The following is an 18,850-nucleotide window of genomic DNA, read 5'->3' on the forward strand; positions in this document are numbered from 1 at the left end:
GGATCCTACTAAATAATGAACAGCTATGCCCAGAAGGGCTCTCTCCATAAATTGTGTTGGATGCATCCTACGACAGAGCAAGAAGAACATGGGAGACTTCCCATGCACTCATAAGGTAGAACAAGGAAAGCGTGGGGGGAAGCTAGGCTGTGACACTTTTCCCTTGTGGGATGGGGAAGGGGGTGATGCAGCGCGACGGATTTCCACACTGTCCAGCAGATTTGCCTCTCTGCCTAGCGAATGCCCCCTATGTTCCCTGGCTTCAGGAACTCAATGTAATGAGATCCTTACAACCTTCCCTACCAAATAGGTTTGGTGCCTCACCAAACTACAGCTCCCAGGATTCCATAGCATTGAGCCATGGGGGTTAAAGTGCTGTCAAACTGCATTCATTCTACAGTATGGATGCACCCTATGATCCTTTCAGGTTGGAGCCGTTGGCAGCAGTTCCTGCTCTGGAGACCTTGCAATGCCAATTTCTTAATACGATGCTAAGGAAAGCAGTAGATAAGCATGAAATGTGAATTCACTGCAAATGTGTCAAAACCACCCACTTCCTTAATAATGCTGCTGGCAACAGCAACAGGCAACAGGAAGGGCCGATTCATACTCCAGAAGAAGCAGAAAGGGCCCCTAGTTCAGCGATAGACTTCTACAGTTCTAATTTAAGTCCCTGGACATAGACACACACACACACAACCAGTTTAAACATGGATAACTTGGCTGAAGGAAAACTGCATCTGAATGCTGCCAGTCAGAATGGCAGCACTGGAATAGATAAATCAAAGGCGTAAACATAACAGCATAACATATTCTAATTGCAAACTATCTGAATTTCTTACTGCTTTTCTATGCTTTTCTATCTTACTGCTTTTCTTACTGCTTTTCTATCTTTGTGGAAAAGCATTTGTTAAATATATATTGAGGAATATAGTTAAGTACCATATAGCAATGGATAAAATGCATGGCCAAAATAGTTCCTCTCTTCTTTACATCAGTGCAACCTTTGATATATTTGGTGCAGTTATTCTTGTAAGCATAATAGAAACAGGGTTTTTAGACATTACACGGTAAGCAAAAATGCTTCAGAAAATGAAGTTTTCCCTTTGTATTTTACAATCTGCTAACATGCTTGATCTACAGTGCTGCCAAAGTTTATCTCTGGCAGGAAAAAAATGATGGAAAAACACGGGACTGAGAAATTACGTATCCAAGAATCACAAGTATATTTTGCACTACATACCCAATACACTGTGTGGTGAATCTTAAGAAGACATGCAATGGAACTGAGAGGAACTATAAAGCTGAAATCCAGACAAAATCAACATGAAAAACGACTATCCATCTTCCATGTCAAATTATTAAAAATAAACAACACAATTGAGATACTATTATTGTTGCCACTGCTGCTGTTTGTTACTGTTCCCTGTGAAACTTGCTCAGCTGAGTGGCTTCCTTCAAAAAACAAATCAAAACAAAACATGACTACAGTCAGAAAAACCCTAGACATATTTCAACATAAAAGACATAACGTAAATATTTCATGAGATGAATTCCATTTTAAAAGATCTGTCAAGATATTTACGGTGCTCGGTCCTACTTCTGCTTTTAATTAAATTTAACATACATACTTTAATGTAATTTAAATAGATTATTAGTTGTCAGAATATGGTATAAATTTTGTTTACGATTCTCTTCCTTTAAGTACTTACACTGAGAAAACTCTTTTAACCCCATGACTGAGTAGTATTAAACACTGAGATGAGACTTCTAAAGAGCGTCTGCTGCCCTTTGCACTATTGCAATAATCTTAAATTACTACAACTTAATTACAATTTCAAGGCACTAAATTGAGATATTTTTAAACACTAAAGAAAGACTGGCAGTGGGGGGAAATCACTTATAATATTCCAGGTATTAGAGGCATTTATTCAAGTAAGATAGGGGAAGGCAGTTCTGCTACTACTCTTCTTGTTTGCCATTTAAAACAAAAAGATTTTCACCTTTAAAAATTAATTAAACATGTATCTAAGCAGTAAGCAAATGACTCAATGACTGAAATATGTGCAAAATCTTAAACAGTGTTTTCTCCTGAAGTCCACGTGAGATAATGTGTGTTTTAGTTGCATGTGATTGGCACTGGTCTTTTGGGTGTCAAAGTATGCTTGATTAATCTCTCTCTTGACTTAGGATAGCCTTAAACCACCTCTTAAAATATGTCTATACAAACTGAATCAATATGAATAAAATAATACCAGTAAATATAAGTTACATCTCACTTTTTCATTTAATTCCAACTGATCAGTATTTTTATAAAAACGCCTTGCAAAATAGTCCTCTACCTAATTCAGTTCCTGCTTCAAGTAATAAAGTACAGCTGGAGGGAATAAGACCCTCTTACTTGCTTTTCCAGTATTTTTGTATTGCTGTTTCCAACAGCAGCATTAAAATAGAAATGACTAATTAATTTTTCCTACACCAAAGAAAGCTTTCAACAATATATATCATTATTTAACTTTACTATGATTCCAATACATACCTAAATCGTTGAGCTTGAGCAAATTAATATTACTACTCACATGCTCCAAGCTGCTTTTAAGTTATTTTCTTGCCTTGATCAGGGTTTATACAAGTTGCTGCTAAAAGAGTCCTATGCTTTTAAAAAAAATCCGCAAACAGGATCCTACCATGTAACCGCTTCCCCTTAATTCCTACTGCACAACATACTTTAATTATGTTATTGCATGTCCAGTGAGCAAGAATAAATGAGAAATTTGGAGTGTAATGCCAGTGCAAACTTAGAAGTGTCTAATCAGTGTCAAGTGAGTCTATTGCATCTGCTGTCCGGTCACAACTGGAAAAACTGTAGCGCTGTAGCTATGGAGATGGGAGGCGCTGGGTTCAAGGTCTTGTCCCGGATGCAAGAAACGGGGTGAGTTAGGGGCCTCACTAGAGTTGCACATATGGCCAAGAGCAGCAAGGTTGTCGGATCAAATTAACAAAAACAGGGGAACCTGGCATTCATTGGCTGCGTATCAGCTAAGAGTTGCTGCCTGATATATGGCCACAGCCACCACGCTATACATATGGTACGATTAAGAGGAGAAACAGACAGGCACGCTTTCACAACAAAGTACCCCCTTTAATATTGGATACATAAAGCACTTAGTAAGAGCAATTTATAAAGAAGTCAACTATAAAAGCAATTCCCATTCATGCTGTATACCTGTGATATTATTTCTATGATCGGGCTTAGTGAAACAGAATGCAACACACCTTAGTTGCCTTTCTAGAACTACAGCTTTTATGCTGAACATCTGCCTGTGTCCTTTGACTACACTTGACACATTTTTAGGGTTTTCCTTTTTTTAAAGGTATTGCTAAATACATTGAATGTGATTTGAAGTGAAATGAAGGAAAAGTTAACTTTTTAGAAAGTTGCGGTCTATGCCGTGTCACAGATATAGCCTAGATTTAAAGTATTTCGGTACTGCCTCCCAGCTCGCAATACATATGGCTCCTGAGGCGACAAATAAAAACTAATTAGAACTATTCAAAGATAAAAAATATTTTAAAAACACATTGAAACATCCGCTTTCTTCCCAGTAGCTGGAGATTTCAAGAATGTCTGCCTAATCAGATGCTGAGATAAATGAAAATAATGCTATTTGTATTGCCATGAAGCTATGAATAATTTGTTTGCTTCATCTATTTTTTAAAAACATAACCCTGAGATCACCTGACATTGATTCTACTGTGCAACTCTGAAAGCCACCTTGTGTGTGTGTGTGTGTGTGTTTACACAAAGTGAAATAAATAGAAACATCTCTGATGTTCTTACGTTCTGTGGTACAAGAGGGAGGGAGACCTGTTTCCTCTGATATTATTATGAAGTTGCTTGGAGTTTAATTTAGATCACAATAACATATCAATTTGGAATGGTTGAGAAAGGCTCATAGCTCAATACTGGAAGGTTGTTTTTTTTTTAAAAAAAAACTATACATACAAGTCGGAGCACAAGTACATATGCACTCAAGCTCAGTGAGCTGCATAGAAATATTTCAGCTCAGTGCCTTGGAAGTTGCAATTAAGTTATAGTAATTTAAGATCATCACAAGAGCAAAGGGCAGTGGCAGCCACTTCTGAAGACTGCTCGCACCACTTAATGCCACTCAATCTTGGGGTTAAAGGAGCTTCTTTTAGTATAAGTACCTTAAAGCAAAAGAATCGTAAACAAAATTTATACTATTATACTGTCAGTCCATAATCTATTTAAATTTTATTACAGCATCTCCGAGAACATTTTAAAGACAGGAACGCTATTGTGTCCTATAAATAACTGGACAGACTTCGTGAAATTATATTATACACAAAGTACCTGTACATACAAAGCACATTAGCTGAAATCCTCTACAGGGCTATTCCATATACTGGTTTGCATATGAATTAAAAGGAGAAGCGTGGAAGCTGATATATTTATACAAAAGAATATTCAGAGGGTGCAATTCATCTCCCACTCCAGCCAGTGGAAACTCCCACTGATAATGGGATTATACTCAATATAATCCAGTTCAGGAAAAGAGACAAACCACAAGAATACCAGTATCTTAATACTTTCAATTGGGAAAAGTTCCCTATCCTTTGTTATTCTTTCGAAAAGGAGACAAAACAATGTGAGGCTCTTCCATTATTGTTTGATAACTAATATCATGTTTCTGTATTAAACAGACCCTGTTAAAGTTTTGCACCTACCGGATGTGCTAGATTATCCTTGCAAGGTTCTGGTGTAATTTAAATCCTAGGAAAGAGTGGGTTTAATTTCCCTCCTAGTACAGAACTGAATTACTGTTACAGTTGTCAGTAAAAAATAATTGGGAAGGTGAAGCAAGAATTTTTTGAAAATCTTAAGAAACAGCTTTTTAAAACAGGTTACGTATTGCCATCAATTGCTTAACGGTATTCATGTGTATGTTTAATATACATGTACTTTATTGGAATATAAAGTTACCAATTGCATCTTTATAAAAATAAAAGAAGGCAGTGGGGCTTTTTTGGACAGTTTTGAAACTTATGCTTTCAAAGAGGTAAGTATATTTTTGTCATTTGAAATGCTAGTTTTATACAGTATCTATTTAAGAAGATTGTTATTTCACATTTTTGTTTTATATAATTTCAGGAGTGTTCTCTCTTTATAATTTCTGAAACAGAATTAGATAAATTCTCAGTTAAAAAGAATAAGTAAGACGGTAAGAAGTACTTCCTAACTACAGAAATCTTGCAATATTCAAAATAAACAGCAGAAGCAAGGCTGTATTGCATTCCTATACATCTCTATGGAAAAGCAACTCCTACTTAGTTCCACTGTAGCTTAAGGTTACACATTTAAATAGTTTTATAAGGGAATAAGCCCCACTGAACAAAGAGAATTTTACTTCTAAGTAAATCTGTAGGAAGCAATGCTGTACGTCTGCCTCATGCTATTTCTTCCTTCAAACTGTATGTAATTGTTACAGTTCTATAAGAAATGCTTTAAGTTATGCGAGAGATAAAATATTAAAAACATAAACCAATTACAATATTATCATAGAGATTAGTATGCTCTATATTTTATGGGAAAATATAACACTTTGATATTCTACAACTCCATGAAAAGATTAACATAAAACTACATCACAATGACACTACTATTTCAGTCCATAGGAGAATCATATCTCCAGAAGCCCCCTAAATGTCTTTGTTCACTCTGAGAATCTCTAACAGAAAGGTTGAACTTTATTATCTTTTCTTCTCCCTTTCACAAATGCTTGGAAAATCAAAAGCTTCCTCTCTGCACTTCAAGGTGCGATAGATAAAAAGGAAGTTGTACATCAATGCAGCAAGAATACACAACTCAGTCAAATCAGGGGATGCCTTCTCTTAAATTAACTAGGCTAAAAATATGGATTCAAACAGCACAGGCAGCCTTTTCCTCCACGTTATCCCTAGGTTTCACAACAAAGATTAGTATTTGTAATGGTCCATTTCTGCATAAGTGAACATAGAAGTCTTGCTGCCTGATCGAATAGTCCAGATCTTTCAGTGAAGCAGCTCCTAACAACAGCCCAGCAGCAGCTCCGTTTGATCTCTACTGCCTTCCTTAATCTGGGTTGTCAAGGTTCACTTGTTGGAGGCTGTTTACTTTACTTAAAAAAAAAAGACACCCCCCCCCTTTCCATCATACAATGACTAATCCAAAGACTGAAGGGAAAGAATGCTGCCAATGCAAGATGTTAAAGCTGAAATACCTTTTTTGCCATCAGATTCTAACTGACACATTCTGAACAGAAGTTAGTGGAAACTTTTGTGTATAACCCGGCATTTATTGTGCATAACTGAAATGGAATTCTCAGTTAAATAGTCCAAATTCTCAACTGTTTTCTTCTTTTTAAAGATTTTCAATGCTTCTTCAAAATCCTCAAAATCATTTCCCCTTTAATTTTCCTTATGGGAACTTGGAAGAGCTTTGCCCTCTCTGTTCATAAAAGTCACTAAGTATTTTAAAAGGTTTCCTTTCCCCCTTCTTCTGTATCTTATAATTAAAGCAATGGCAAATTGCACCACTAGTGTACATATAGTTGCCTGCAATTGTGCAAAAAAAAATGCCAATAAAGTCCGCAGATGCTTTATATAATGTCAGAGAAAGAACATTTCATATTACTGTTATAGACAAAATATGTAAATAAAATGAATACATGTTGCTTGTTTGTTTTTAATGTTCCTCAGGATAGGAGGGCTGAGAATTATATATCAGGCATGCCTATGCTATGCAAATATTGCTCCCCTCACCAAAAAAAGGAGCCCCCATGGTGCAATGGGTTAAACCCTTCTGCTGGTAAGACTGCTGACTGAAAAATCAGCTGTTCAAATCCGGGGAGTGGGGTGAGCTCCTGTCTGTTAGCTCCAGCTTCCATGCAGGGACAAGAGATAAGCCCAGGATAGGAAAACATAAAAAATCAGAGCATCCCCTAGGTAATGCCCTTGAAGATGGCCAATTCTCTCACACAGAAGCGACTTGTAGTTTCTCAAGTTGCTCCTGACACACACACACACACACACAACCAAATAATAAACTCTAATACCCAAGGAGCAAGTCAGGCTCTCATTCTGCAAGAATGTGGCATTCAGAAGCAACTGTAAACAGCTCAATGTTGGACTCATGACTCCAGAGAGCTGAAAATTACCCACACCCACCCAATTTTTGCAGAAACAAGACTTTTCAATGGTCATTTGCTGAATGTAATTGAAATACCATTCTTGCACACTTGGGCACAATCTGGGCCTCTCATGGTGATGCCTGCAGTTTTGGGTCTTTTTTTAGTTCTTCTGCAGGAAAGACTGTCAGGTGAAGATGGTATAAAATCAATACACTTCGTAATCAGCCTGGCCGTGATATTGGAACACAATGGCCTGGAAATAATTAATAGTTACTAAATGGGGTGAGATAGGATTATTGGGGGAAGGGGAAGAGGGATGTCACCTATTTAATGACAGCCTTTATAATCTTGGGTAAACTCCTGAACTCTTGGTTTCCCTTTGCTTAGAAAACAAGGGAACTATACCGTTCACAGTGCATCCTTTCAGTCCCACTCCTCTCTCGCATCAAATCATAATAATAATAACCTGGTGCCCACAGATGCAGCAACCTGGAGGTTTGTGTCTCTTTCATCAAGAGTGTCCTCTGCCTGGTTTCCTACAGTGGGGGCTTTGCTAGGGCTGAGATTCCCTGAAGCCTCCCTCCACTCCTCCTCCTCCTTCTCCTCCTCTACTTACCTCCAGCAAAAGCTCTGCCACTCTCTGCTCTGGCCTCGGTCAGCACCCAGCTCCTAAGCGGTGCTGTGGTGGCTTCCTGGGCTCTCTTTCTCTCTCTCTCTCTCTCTCAGCGGCAGGCAAAACAAAACTTGGGGCTCTATAGAGTCGAGAAGAAACGAAGGGTGCTTTCAACAAGTCTCCACAAAAACAGGTTTTGGGGAAGAGGTGGGGAAGGATGTGGGAGGAGGGGAGTATGCGGTTGTGTCTCAGGGAATAGGGGAGGGGAGGGAAAACCTTGGAAAGCACTTGCAAGGAAGGGGATCAGGGGATCAGATCTGGTTACAGGATCTCAGGTGGCCACAGACAGACACGCAGGCGTTTCTTCCTTTCTTTCTTTCTCTCTCTCCATCCACTCCTCCCTCCCTGGGATCTGCGCTCTTGCTCTCTCTCTCTCTTGCGGGACAAACCGGGGCAGGAGGCTGGTGTGGGAGGGGAAAGGACACGCGTGGGTCCGGAGATTCCTCACCAAGAAGGCGGCTTTGCTCAAGGTAGAGAAGGGGAAGAAGGGAGGATGGGTGAGGAGGGAAGATGCGCTCGTGGCTGAGAAAGGAGGAAGAAAGAGGGGGCTTGCTTGGGGGAGATGCTTTGGGGTTGGGGGCGAGATGAAGGCGCTTGTAGGGAAGGGAAAGGAAAGGAAGGGCCTCCCTCCCCAAGGAGCCGGGCGCGCGCGAGCAAACTTTTCCCAACTTGTTCCCGGTTCAAACCCGCCGCGAGGACGGATGGTGGGAGTGTCCCGCTGGTGGCACTTGGCGCGCGAGTCCGGGCTGACACCCGGGAGGGAATCGCGAGGGGAGAGAGGAGAGGAAAAGCCCCTCCAGCGTCCCTCCGCCGCGCGTGGGCTTCAGCCGCAAGTCGCTTGCTTTGCCTGGAAAAGGAGAGGGAGAGTGGGGCGCTGGGGCTAGGGGCGCTTGGTGTGACGGAACCAGGGTTATGTGGCGTGTGGTTGCGCTTTCCCCGCAGGTGGAAAGGCGAGGTGGCTTTGCCTAACGTCGCTGCCGAGTTTCCACGCGCGACTCTCCCTCTCCGCGCATTTTTTCAAGCAGGGACTGATTGGCCATCTGTCGGGAGTGTTTTGACTGTGTGCTCCTGCCCTGGTAAGGAGGGGGCGGGGCAGGGTGGCCCTCTCCCCTTCCAACTCGAGGGGTTTCTCTGGGACGGGAGGGAGGGAGTTTGGGAGCCTCCGCGCGTGGGGCTCTCGGTTGGGTCACCCCGCGCGTCCCGTGTCTTTGCGTGACTCGAGGCCAAGAGGCGCGGGGCAAAGAGCGGGTCTTTTCAAAATGGGAAGCAAGAGTGTGTGGTTTGTTTGCATCCTTTGAAGCGAGTAAAGTCCTCCAGGAAGGTCGGCTTGAAGTGTGGAGATTCCACGCGCGAAGGGAGTGCAAAGAAGGCAAAGAGGAGAGGAAGAAGGCAGAGAAGGAGGAAGAAAAGAAAGGAGAAGAGCAGGAGGGAGAGGAAGAAGACAGGCCCCTTCCACACAGCTGAATAAAACCCCACATTATCTGCTTTGAACTGGGATATATGGCAGTGTGGACTCAGGGCCCTTCCACACAGCCATATAACCCAGAATATCAAAGTAGAAAATCTCACAATATGCGCTTCGAACTGGGTTATCTGAGTCCACACTGCCATATATTCCAGTTCAAAGCATGTGGGATTTTATTCAGCTGTGTGGAAGGGGCCCCAGATACCCCGGTTCAAAGCAGATATTGTGGGATTTTCTGCCTTGATATTCTGGGTTGTAGGGCTGTGTGAAAGGGCCCTGAGTCCACACTGCCATATATTCCAATTCAAAGCTGTTAACGTGGAATTATTTGCCTTGATATTCTGGGTTGTATGGCTGTGTGGAAGGGCTCGGAGAAGAGGAAGAGGGGAAAGAAGTAGAAGTGGAGGGAGGAGGAGCATCCTACAAAGCCAGTCCTGTGTGTTGGGTGCCTTAGGACACTTCCACACAGACCTACATCCCAGAATATCAAGGCAGAAAAGCCCACAATATCTACTTTGAAATAGAATATATGGAAGTGTGTAAATCGCCTAGTTCAAAACAGATATTGTGGGATTTTCTGCCTGGATGTTCTGGGATACAGGGCTGTGTGGAAGGGCCCTTAGAGGTGGGAGAAAGTGAGGGGCCAACCAAGCCCAGGGAATGTGTATTGGTGCTATTCTGGAATACAGGGCTGTGTGGAAAGGCCCTTAGAGGTGGGAGAAAGCGAGGGGCCAACCAAGCCCAGGGACCGTGTGAAGGGGTTGTGTACTGCTGCGCCTCTCTCTCCCCCAAAGGCACACTCGTGGCGGCGGAAAGAATCCCTTCCTGCGCGCGTACACGGGGCGAAAAGTTTCCTCCAAGTTTCCTTCGCGCCCGCTTCCCCCAGGCCTTACCCTCGCCAGACAGATAGATCTCTAGATGGACAACACACTTGATCGAGACACACTAGGGTCACAAAAGTGCGGGCTGCTTCCAACTGGGGTTGGGAGAGAGAGACATGAGGGGACGAGGTGCCAAGATGGGAAAGAAAGGAAACAGATGGAGGAGGAAGGAGCTGAAGTCTGAGGTGTTTCATGCAAATCGCGTGGGGAGGGAAAGAGGGAGAGGAAGGAGAGGGGCTACACTAAGCATAGGCAAAGTTGGTCCCTCCAGGTGTTTTGGAGTTCAGCTCCCACCATGCCTCACAGCCTCAGGCCCTTTCCTTTTCCCCCTCAGCCGCTTAAGCGGCTGAGGGGGAAAAGGAAAGGGCCTGAGGCTGTGAGGCATGGTGGGAGCTGAACTCCAAAACACCTGAAGGAACCAACTTCGCCCATGCCTGGGCTACACTAGCACGTGGGGAAGGGGCAAGTCGGCGTCAGGGGTGGGAGCTGAGGGAGAAACAAACAAACAGAAAGCAAGGAGGAAAGAGTTGCGAGCGAAGGCGCAAGGATGGCAAACTCACCCGCTTGGAAGCGCGGCCCTGGCGGTGCCAGCTAAGGGTCTCTCTCTCTCTCTCTCTCTCTATTCCCCCCACTGTTGGTTGAGCCTTTGCCTCTCCCTTCCTCAGTCCCTCTCTCTCTGTCTCTCTCTCTCTCCTCCTTCGCTAGCCAGCCAGCCCCATGCAGGAGGCACAGCGTGCGGCCCCGCCACACAATAAACAACAATAGAGCCCTCCGCCCGGAGTCGGGAACTAGCTTCCCAAAAGGGGGAAGAGAGAGGAGAGAGCGGCGAGGAGAGAGAGCAGAGCAGGCGAAGACCAGGCAGCGAAGCCGAGCCGAGGAAGGAAAGAAGGAAGGAAGGAAAGAGGAAGCAAGCCCAGTGTTTCAAAGTCTCCTTCCCACTTTGGAGTTGTTTTGGTGAGGGATTGGGGAGGGTGGAGGGGGAGAGAGGGGAGGTTTAGCCTTAGCCGGCGTGTTTGTTTTGTTTCTGCTTCTCCTCCTCCTCCCCCCCCGCCTCTCCTCTCGAGGAAAAATAACACCCCGCGGAGGGAGATTTTGTTATTTTTTGCTGTTATGAGTCCCTGACGTCACATCCACCTGCTGGGTAAACAAGCAAAAAAAAAAAAGGAGAGAGAGGGAAAGAGAGAGATTGCAGTTGGGAAAAAAGAGAACTAGGGAAAGGAGGCAGATTGGAGACACATTTGAGAAGGAAAAGAAAGGAGAAATGAGGAAATTAAAGGGGAAGGAGAGGTGCCTTGCCTGAAAGGCTCTGGGCTGGTTTGGGGGTTTCTCTCTTCCTTACCAAACACAAGGATATTAAAAGGAGTTGGGAATGAGAAAGAGGGGTGCCTTTCTTCCCAAGTGCGAGGGCTTTTTCCTCTTCTTTCCCTCTCCTTTCTTTCTCTGTCTCTTCCTTCTCGCCCCCTTTTTGCACTATTACCCAATGAAAGGCGCCGAGTTCGAGAGGTGAAAGTTCAGCAGGAGGACAAACCCCCGCTGCCTTGCAAGGCAAAGCCAAGCAGACATGGCCAGCCTTTGGAAAGAGAGAGAAAAACACATACACACACACACAAAAGGGAGCAACAAGGCGAAGGCGCGCGCACCCCAGGCCCTTCTGGCGCGCGCTCCCTGGCCCCCGAGGGCTCTTTGGGAGGGAAAGGAAAGAGGAAGGAACTCCTCTAGTTGGGGACTATGGGGCGGGAAATAGAAAGACCCTGTATGTGGTGTATGTGGTTCTTTTTGCCTTCCCTCCTCAGCGAGGCGCAAAGTTGGCTCAGCCTGCCAAAGGAAAGGGTTGTGTTTCCATGCAAAGTGACCTGGCGACGGGGAAGAAAGAAAAAAGGTGGCGCTTGGGTTAAACGTGTCAGCAAAGTTACATGGGTCGTGGTGCATTTTCCGGGCTGGGATGGCCAATCTCTCCTGACGTTTCGCCCACATCTAGGGCAGGCATCCTCAGAGGTTGTGGGGTATATTAGAAAACTAAGCAAGGGAGGTTTCTATATCTGGAATAATGTCCAGGATGGTAGAAAGGACTCGTTGTCTGTTGGAGGCCAATGTGAATGTTGTAATGAATCACCTTGATTAGCATTAATGGCCTTGCCAGCTTCATGTCCTGGCTTCTTCCTGCCTGGGGGAATCCTTTGTGTGGAGGTGTTAGCTGTCCCTGATTGATTCCTGTCTGGAATTCCTCTGCCAGACAGCCCGGAAAATGCACAACAACCCTGTGATTCCGGCCATGAACGCCTTCGACAACACAAAGTTACATGGCTCGCCCAGCTTGCTGCCACGTTTAGCCCAAGCGCCACCTTGTTTCTTTCTCCGAAAGCCTGGCCAGGGTAGGTTGTTTTTTGTGGAAAGGGAGCGTTTCGCCTTCCAGGGACTCTCGTGCCACATTGGGGCCTTTTGGCCCGCTTTCGAGATGATCTACACCTATCAGTCCTTCTCCCTAAAAGGGCCGTTTCTTCGCCTCCTCCACCCAAGCACCGAAGCCACACGTTTCCTGCGACTCCAGCTCTTTCCAACTTTCCAAGCAGCCTTTATTTACCTGCCGTTTAATAAAACTTTCGCCCGAAAATTTTGCAGAGCCATTCTCCTTTCTTTTTGTTGGGGGAACCTGAGCTGTTAGGCTCAAAATAATCCCTTAGTTGGGGTGATTCCGCCATAAATATAGCAGAGTATCAGAAGTCCAGCCAGGGATGGAAAGGGTTACTTTTACCTGCCTTTTAACTCGCTGTGAATAATATCCCCAGCTCCTTTCTGACTCTCGAAGCTGTGGTCCAACCACTAAACAATACCCCCTCTTTGTAATGCATAATCAAACCCACTTATTCACTCATTTTATACTATTTATAAATACGGGGCTCTAATAAAACGGTGTTCATAGCCTTTACAATATGTTCTTGCACATTGTTGGAGGGCTTTCTCTCTCTCTCTCTCTCTCTCTCTCTCTATATATATATATATATATTCATAGGAGTTTTAACCAGTGACAGCTAGGAGGAACTATTGATTAAGGGGAAATACTGGCTCCAGGATCTCCTGCAGCAAATTCTCAGGGTCAACTTTTTGTGCAAAGTGTGGTTATATATATTAAAACACTATGATTGTATGCCTTCTTCTCCTGTTTTTTTAATCCCCCCCCCCCTGAGATATCTAAATATTTGTGGCAATCACTATTACATCACATTTTAAGGCAAATTAATTTTAAAGCACACCTTTAAAAATGCTTCACTGTCTCCCATTTAAATTAAATGTGTTTAATGTTGAATGGTTCAAGCTCCTGGAATAAAGATTATAATGTGATACTGCAGACAAACAAGAGTCTGGATTAAAATGCGGATTCAGACCCTCCATTTATGATAGCTGTGTAGCCCTTAAGAAACAGTCTGTTTTTCTTAGTCTCGGCCTTATACTGGCCTGTGTCTGCACTGCTGCACAGCTGACATATAATTTAAAATAATGCAAAGCACCTTTTTGAATTGGAAACTTATACTGTTGCTGATGTTCTTGAGTCTCATTTAACATCAGAAAAATTTGGTCAGTCATATGAATAAGGACTGAATATATTCAAGACTGAATGGAAGAATTCTTTTATAAAGTATCTAATATACTTTTAGATTCAGGATAAATAGCAGAGGTTATATTGTGAATAGTGGTTTCAGAATTTCGTACAGGTTGGTGGGAGAAACTAGTTTTGTTCAGTAGGCAAACTGCTGGGCTTGGGTTTGAGTTCAAGTCATACTTTATTTGGGGCAGACAATCTTGAAGCCTCCTAGAAACAAGATGTGCAAATAAAGGGTTTGGAAAGAGATGGATGCTTATTCAACTACAGTTTCTTAACTTTTAAGTTGCCCTTCACCTCATACTCCAAACACTTGTTTGGAAACTAGTAAAATAAATAGCCCAGTGCTGGGAAAGATTATTCTCTTCATCACTTCCCCCCCCCCCCCCCCAGTTTTTCCATGAATTATGATACAGGCTTTCTTACACTGGTGTGTAATACAGCCAGGCCCTTCGCTTCCCTGATAATATTGACCTGTCTTAAAGGATTGTTCGGAGGATAAACAAGTGAGTTAAGCCCATCTGAGCTTGCCTGACATTTCCAGAAGTATTGTCATAATTGTCCTTCTGATGTTAATACACAATAGCCCCCCTTTTTTCACTTTAGTGCAGTTATGGGCAAACTTCAGCCTTCCAGGTGTTTTGGACTTCAACTCCCACAATTCCTAACAGCTGGTAGGAGTTGGAAGTCCAAAACACCTGGAGGACCGAAGTTTGCTGATGCCTGTTTTAGTGTATCCAACATTTGCATACTCGCCTGCTTCAAAACTGGTGGATGCAGGTTAGGTCCAACATGCAGAAAACTGGACTTTGTATAACAACCGTTTGCTCTTATCAATTTCAGATTTTGATTACAACCCACTAACATTGTTGCCCCACAAACCTCAATAAAGGTCCGAGTCAATTTGAGAGTAATTGGTGGGTAACAGATGAATAAGCACACATTGTGAGCTTGATGGTGGGCATCCCCTGAGTATTCCTTGCCAAAGAAAATCCCATTAAATTCATGGGGTTCAACAAGCTACTTGAAGGCAAAGACACACATGCGTATGCTGGGCTCAGTGGATGTGATCATTACAGCTTATGACACTGAACTACAGTGGAGCAACAAGCATACTGTTCTTTCGATGACAACAATATCCCACTAGTGGTATATTTTAATCTGTTAATACAGAGTTACGAAAAGATTCTATTGTTCCATATTGTGCATATTCCAGAGATAAAATCCCAACATGTGTCATGCAAAATTTGAAGATGACCATTGTGCCTTAATCTCAAAATTCTGATGACACTTACAGTGTGAGAGCAATGATCATCAAATAAGAAGGATCAAACAGGTTGGAACAAGTAGCCAGCTTCCAAAGGCGAGTTTTTGGGAATCTCCCTTTGCCCTTTGTGTGGAACAGAAAGTCGGCTTCTATGAGCACAGTAGCATACAGCTTTATCTAAAGGCAACCTGTTTTATGCAAAGTAAATGGCTGAAACAATAGATGAGTTTAATCTTGCTATAGTCACTTCAACATGCAGCTCAATTTTTGGAACTACTGACAATGTAGGGTAGAGAGAACAGCTTTAGACATTTCTAGAAAAATATCTTGTATTCAAAATCAGACCTTTAGGAATTATTTCTTGGCTTCTTATTTTATTTGGAACACAATTTTTGAAACAATATACTTAGAGGTAAAGCTCACTGAGGCCAATGGTACTCACCTGGTACTCTTAAGTAAGTGAGTACAACATGAAAGCCTTGTTGATGGTGTTTGCTCTGACTTGGAACGCAAAACTCCATAAAAGGGAGAAGTCGCTTTTAAACGTTGCAATATGTTTTTCTTTTTCTTTTAATACTAGGTCTGTTCAACCGAGATGATAAAGGCTTGCATGTCCGTTTGCTATATATTAGCAGGGAACTTAACTGCAGCTTAACATATTATTCATTTTCAACACTGTCACGTTGTACTCATATAGAGCACATTTTAATTTCTTGATCAGTAATCAAATGGAAGTTTCTTTTGGCAAATTAAAACGGGGGAATTTTGTGCTGAAGAAAGGATATGGGAATATGACGCCACCTTTTGGTAGAAAATAAATAGGCATTTTTTTTAAAGTACTCTTCTGATGTGCAATTACATTTTAAATTGCAGTAATGGCAAAGTACTTATGCCTAATTCATTATATTTTAAATAATTAAGAGGAAAATCATTGCAAATAAATATTTGCAAGAGGAAAGACGGTTAGATGTACTTGGAGAATAATCCTTAATGAAGCTAGTAAGTCTCGCCATTAGATCGTGTTATTGCAGCAGACAGATTTTTCAGAAAACCAGCAGCAAAATGGGAACCTTCTTAATGTAGCTCATCTACTCAAAATAAAATAAAATAGTTACACATGTGTACAGAGTAGGATGGAGGCAAGTATTTTTTCTTGCTTTTAATTCTGTCACGTTCTTCCCTCTTTTGTTTCCAGTTGGAAGAGTAAGCAGGAACGGATGCAGAGCAAAATTATTAGAGCACATTTCCAAAACACAAAGATGCTGGGATTCTTTGCCTATTTTTGGAGAAAAGCAACAGGTGTTTTGTAAGAAGCCACAGTGCTTGAGTAAACTTATGTTTACGGTTCACAAGACTTGCCCTCTTGTTTTTGCTTTGCTGATTTAAACCACCCTGCCAGCTCTATAAAATATGATTAATTCCTCTGACAATAACAGCAGTGGGATTTATCACTTGCCTCATATGCAATTGTTAATTGCTCTTGAATTGTTTACTGCACTAGTCTTTTTTACAAGTACAATGGCAAACAGAAAGCACCTTCTTCCCTTTCCGTCCTTAAATCCCAGAGGTGATTGAAAGCTTGGCAGATTTTGGTTCAGGGTGTACACAGGTTATGACTACAGCTTGTTAGTAAAAGGAAAATTATGGAGGTGATGACGCCTTTGTAATTATAGGTGTTACAGTTTTAAAGGCAGAATGTTTTTCAAGCCATTGCTGTGCCACACCCCCTATATCCTGTGAGCCATGTTTCTTGGAGCCTTTCAGATTTTAGGAGATGTTTTATGAGGTTCCTCATCACCCGTCAACAAGATAGTTTTGTTCCTTGTGAGGGAGAAACCCAAGAAATCATTTTGGATCACAAGTAAACCTACATTTGAACAGCACAGTAATGCAAAATGCTAGTAGAAAAATATAATCCCCTGATAATTATTTTTGCAACTATGCTTCACATTGGGAGGAAGGGTTTTCCAAGGCCTCAAAGCATAGCTTCTGCTCAACCAGACTAAAAAGGCAAGCTTTTGGTGTGTTTTTCATTGCCAACGATACTTTTGCTATATACAATTTAGCTAATATTATGTATAAAATTGTTTCACAAGTAGCAATGCTATTTGACAGAGAAAAGTGGTTTTGTATTTCTTTGATCATGATACATGCAGTTTTCCCCGAATCAACATCTCTAAAAATGAGATGCGTCTTAGAATTATGCATGTTTTATATACATTTAAATGAACCCCCCACCCTGAAATAAGTGTGTGTATTAAAATCGATAGTGTCTTAGAATAGAAGAAATACAGGATATCAGTAGACCTAAACATAATTATTGGCCCCAGGCAGAGTAGAGACATAGACTCTAGTGTTGAGAAATAAGCCAACACTTGTGGAAATTATGCTGATTTGGTGAGTCTGCTCTTTTTTGGGGGCTAGCAATTAGATTCAGGCCATCAAGTAATGTTTATTTTATGGCCCACCTTTCTTTTGGCACAAGGTAAAATAATGTAAAATAAAGTTCAGCTAAAATCTTATTTTACAAATCTTTAAAAACTCTTTAAAAGTGCATGGCTAAAACAATTGAAAACACATTTAACTTGAATGATAAAAGCACCGCATACCATACTGAAAAGAAAGAGCCTTCTGTCAAATAATACAAGACCGAATGCCCTGCCTAAATGAAAAAGGTTTTCTTTGCCTGCTGACAAAAAGAGGAGTGAACAAACCTCTTGTCCCACAGCCTGGGATCACCACCGAGAAGGCTTCCTCCCATGTCCTCACCAAATGTCCCTCTGAAAGTGATTGGACAGAGAGAAAATCCTCCCCAAAGACTTTAAAATGGGAAGGTTTATGCAGTTTTTCTTTTTTCCTGTTGGTTATGTCTATCTAATACCTAATACAGTCGAGTCTCGCTTATCCAGCCTTCACTTATCCAACAGTCTGGATTATCCAGCGCTGTCTGTTTCCCGCCCAGATCCACAACTGTTTCTCTAGTCAACAAGGACTGAACTTTTGAAGTATTTAACTTCCGGCAATGTTGTTACTGTGAGTTCATTTTATGCAATTCTACCTTTATTTGTAGTCATTTTTTTTTAGTAATCATTGTTTTTGTAGTCAATGTTTTCAATACATTATGATGTTTTGGTGCTTAACATTACCATGTATTGAACTCCTTTTTCTGTCAATCTGTTGTAAAATATGATGTTTTGGTGCTTAATTTTTAAAATCAAAATGTAATTTGGTATTTAATAGGCTTTTCCTTAATTCCTTCTTATTATCCAACATTTTCGCTTATCCAATGTTCTGCCAGCCCGTTTATGTTGGATAAGCGAGACTCTATTGTATTAGAAAAAGTTTTCTTTTCATTACAGTTCCTAGAATTCCTTAGGTAACATAGCTCACACACTTTGGGTATTAACCTTCCAAGTGCATCTACATGGTCAAATTAATTCAGTTTGACACCACGTTACCTGTCATAGCTCAATGCTGTAGAATCCTGGAAACTGTAGCTTTATAAAGTCTTTAGCTTTATTTGCCTCACTAAATTAGAATTCCTAGTATTCCAGTATTGAGCCATGGCAGATAAAGTGGTTCCAAGCTGCATTAATTCTGCAGTAAGGATGTACTTTAAGTTTTGACTAGGAAGGAGGCATCACAGGCCGTAGCAGTAGAACGAGTTCCTTTCATTAATGAATTAGGAGACTGGTAGCAACAACAACAACAACACTTTATTTATAGTCCGCCTTATCTCCTCGGGGAGACTCAGGGTGGCTCTGGATTAATTC

The 18,850-nt window shown here is 42.0% G+C and overlaps 1 protein-coding gene across 11 annotated transcripts in view; it reads right to left on the reverse strand.

Annotated features, from left to right (window-relative positions):
• The window catches only part of foxp1 (forkhead box P1), a 702,210-nt gene extending 690,921 nt beyond the window's left edge, over positions 1–11,289 (reverse strand). For 3 of the 11 annotated variants that reach the window (XM_062973812.1, XM_016991766.2, XM_062973813.1), the window contains exons 1-2: positions 10,773–11,288; positions 7,810–7,945 (exon numbers count right to left, since the gene is read on the reverse strand). The gene's annotated coding sequence lies outside the window, so the exon portion shown is untranslated. Of the gene's footprint in view, positions 1–7,809; positions 7,946–10,772 lie in introns of all 11 variants that reach the window. The other 8 variants (XM_008105370.3, XM_008105371.3, XM_016991767.2 and 5 more) reach the window with 6 other exon arrangements.
• Positions 11,290–18,850: the final 7,561 nt, after the last annotated feature.

This window comes from Anolis carolinensis, chromosome 2 (genome assembly GCF_035594765.1).
Source record: "Anolis carolinensis isolate JA03-04 chromosome 2, rAnoCar3.1.pri, whole genome shotgun sequence".
NCBI classification, from domain to species: Eukaryota; Metazoa; Chordata; class Lepidosauria; order Squamata; family Dactyloidae; genus Anolis; species Anolis carolinensis.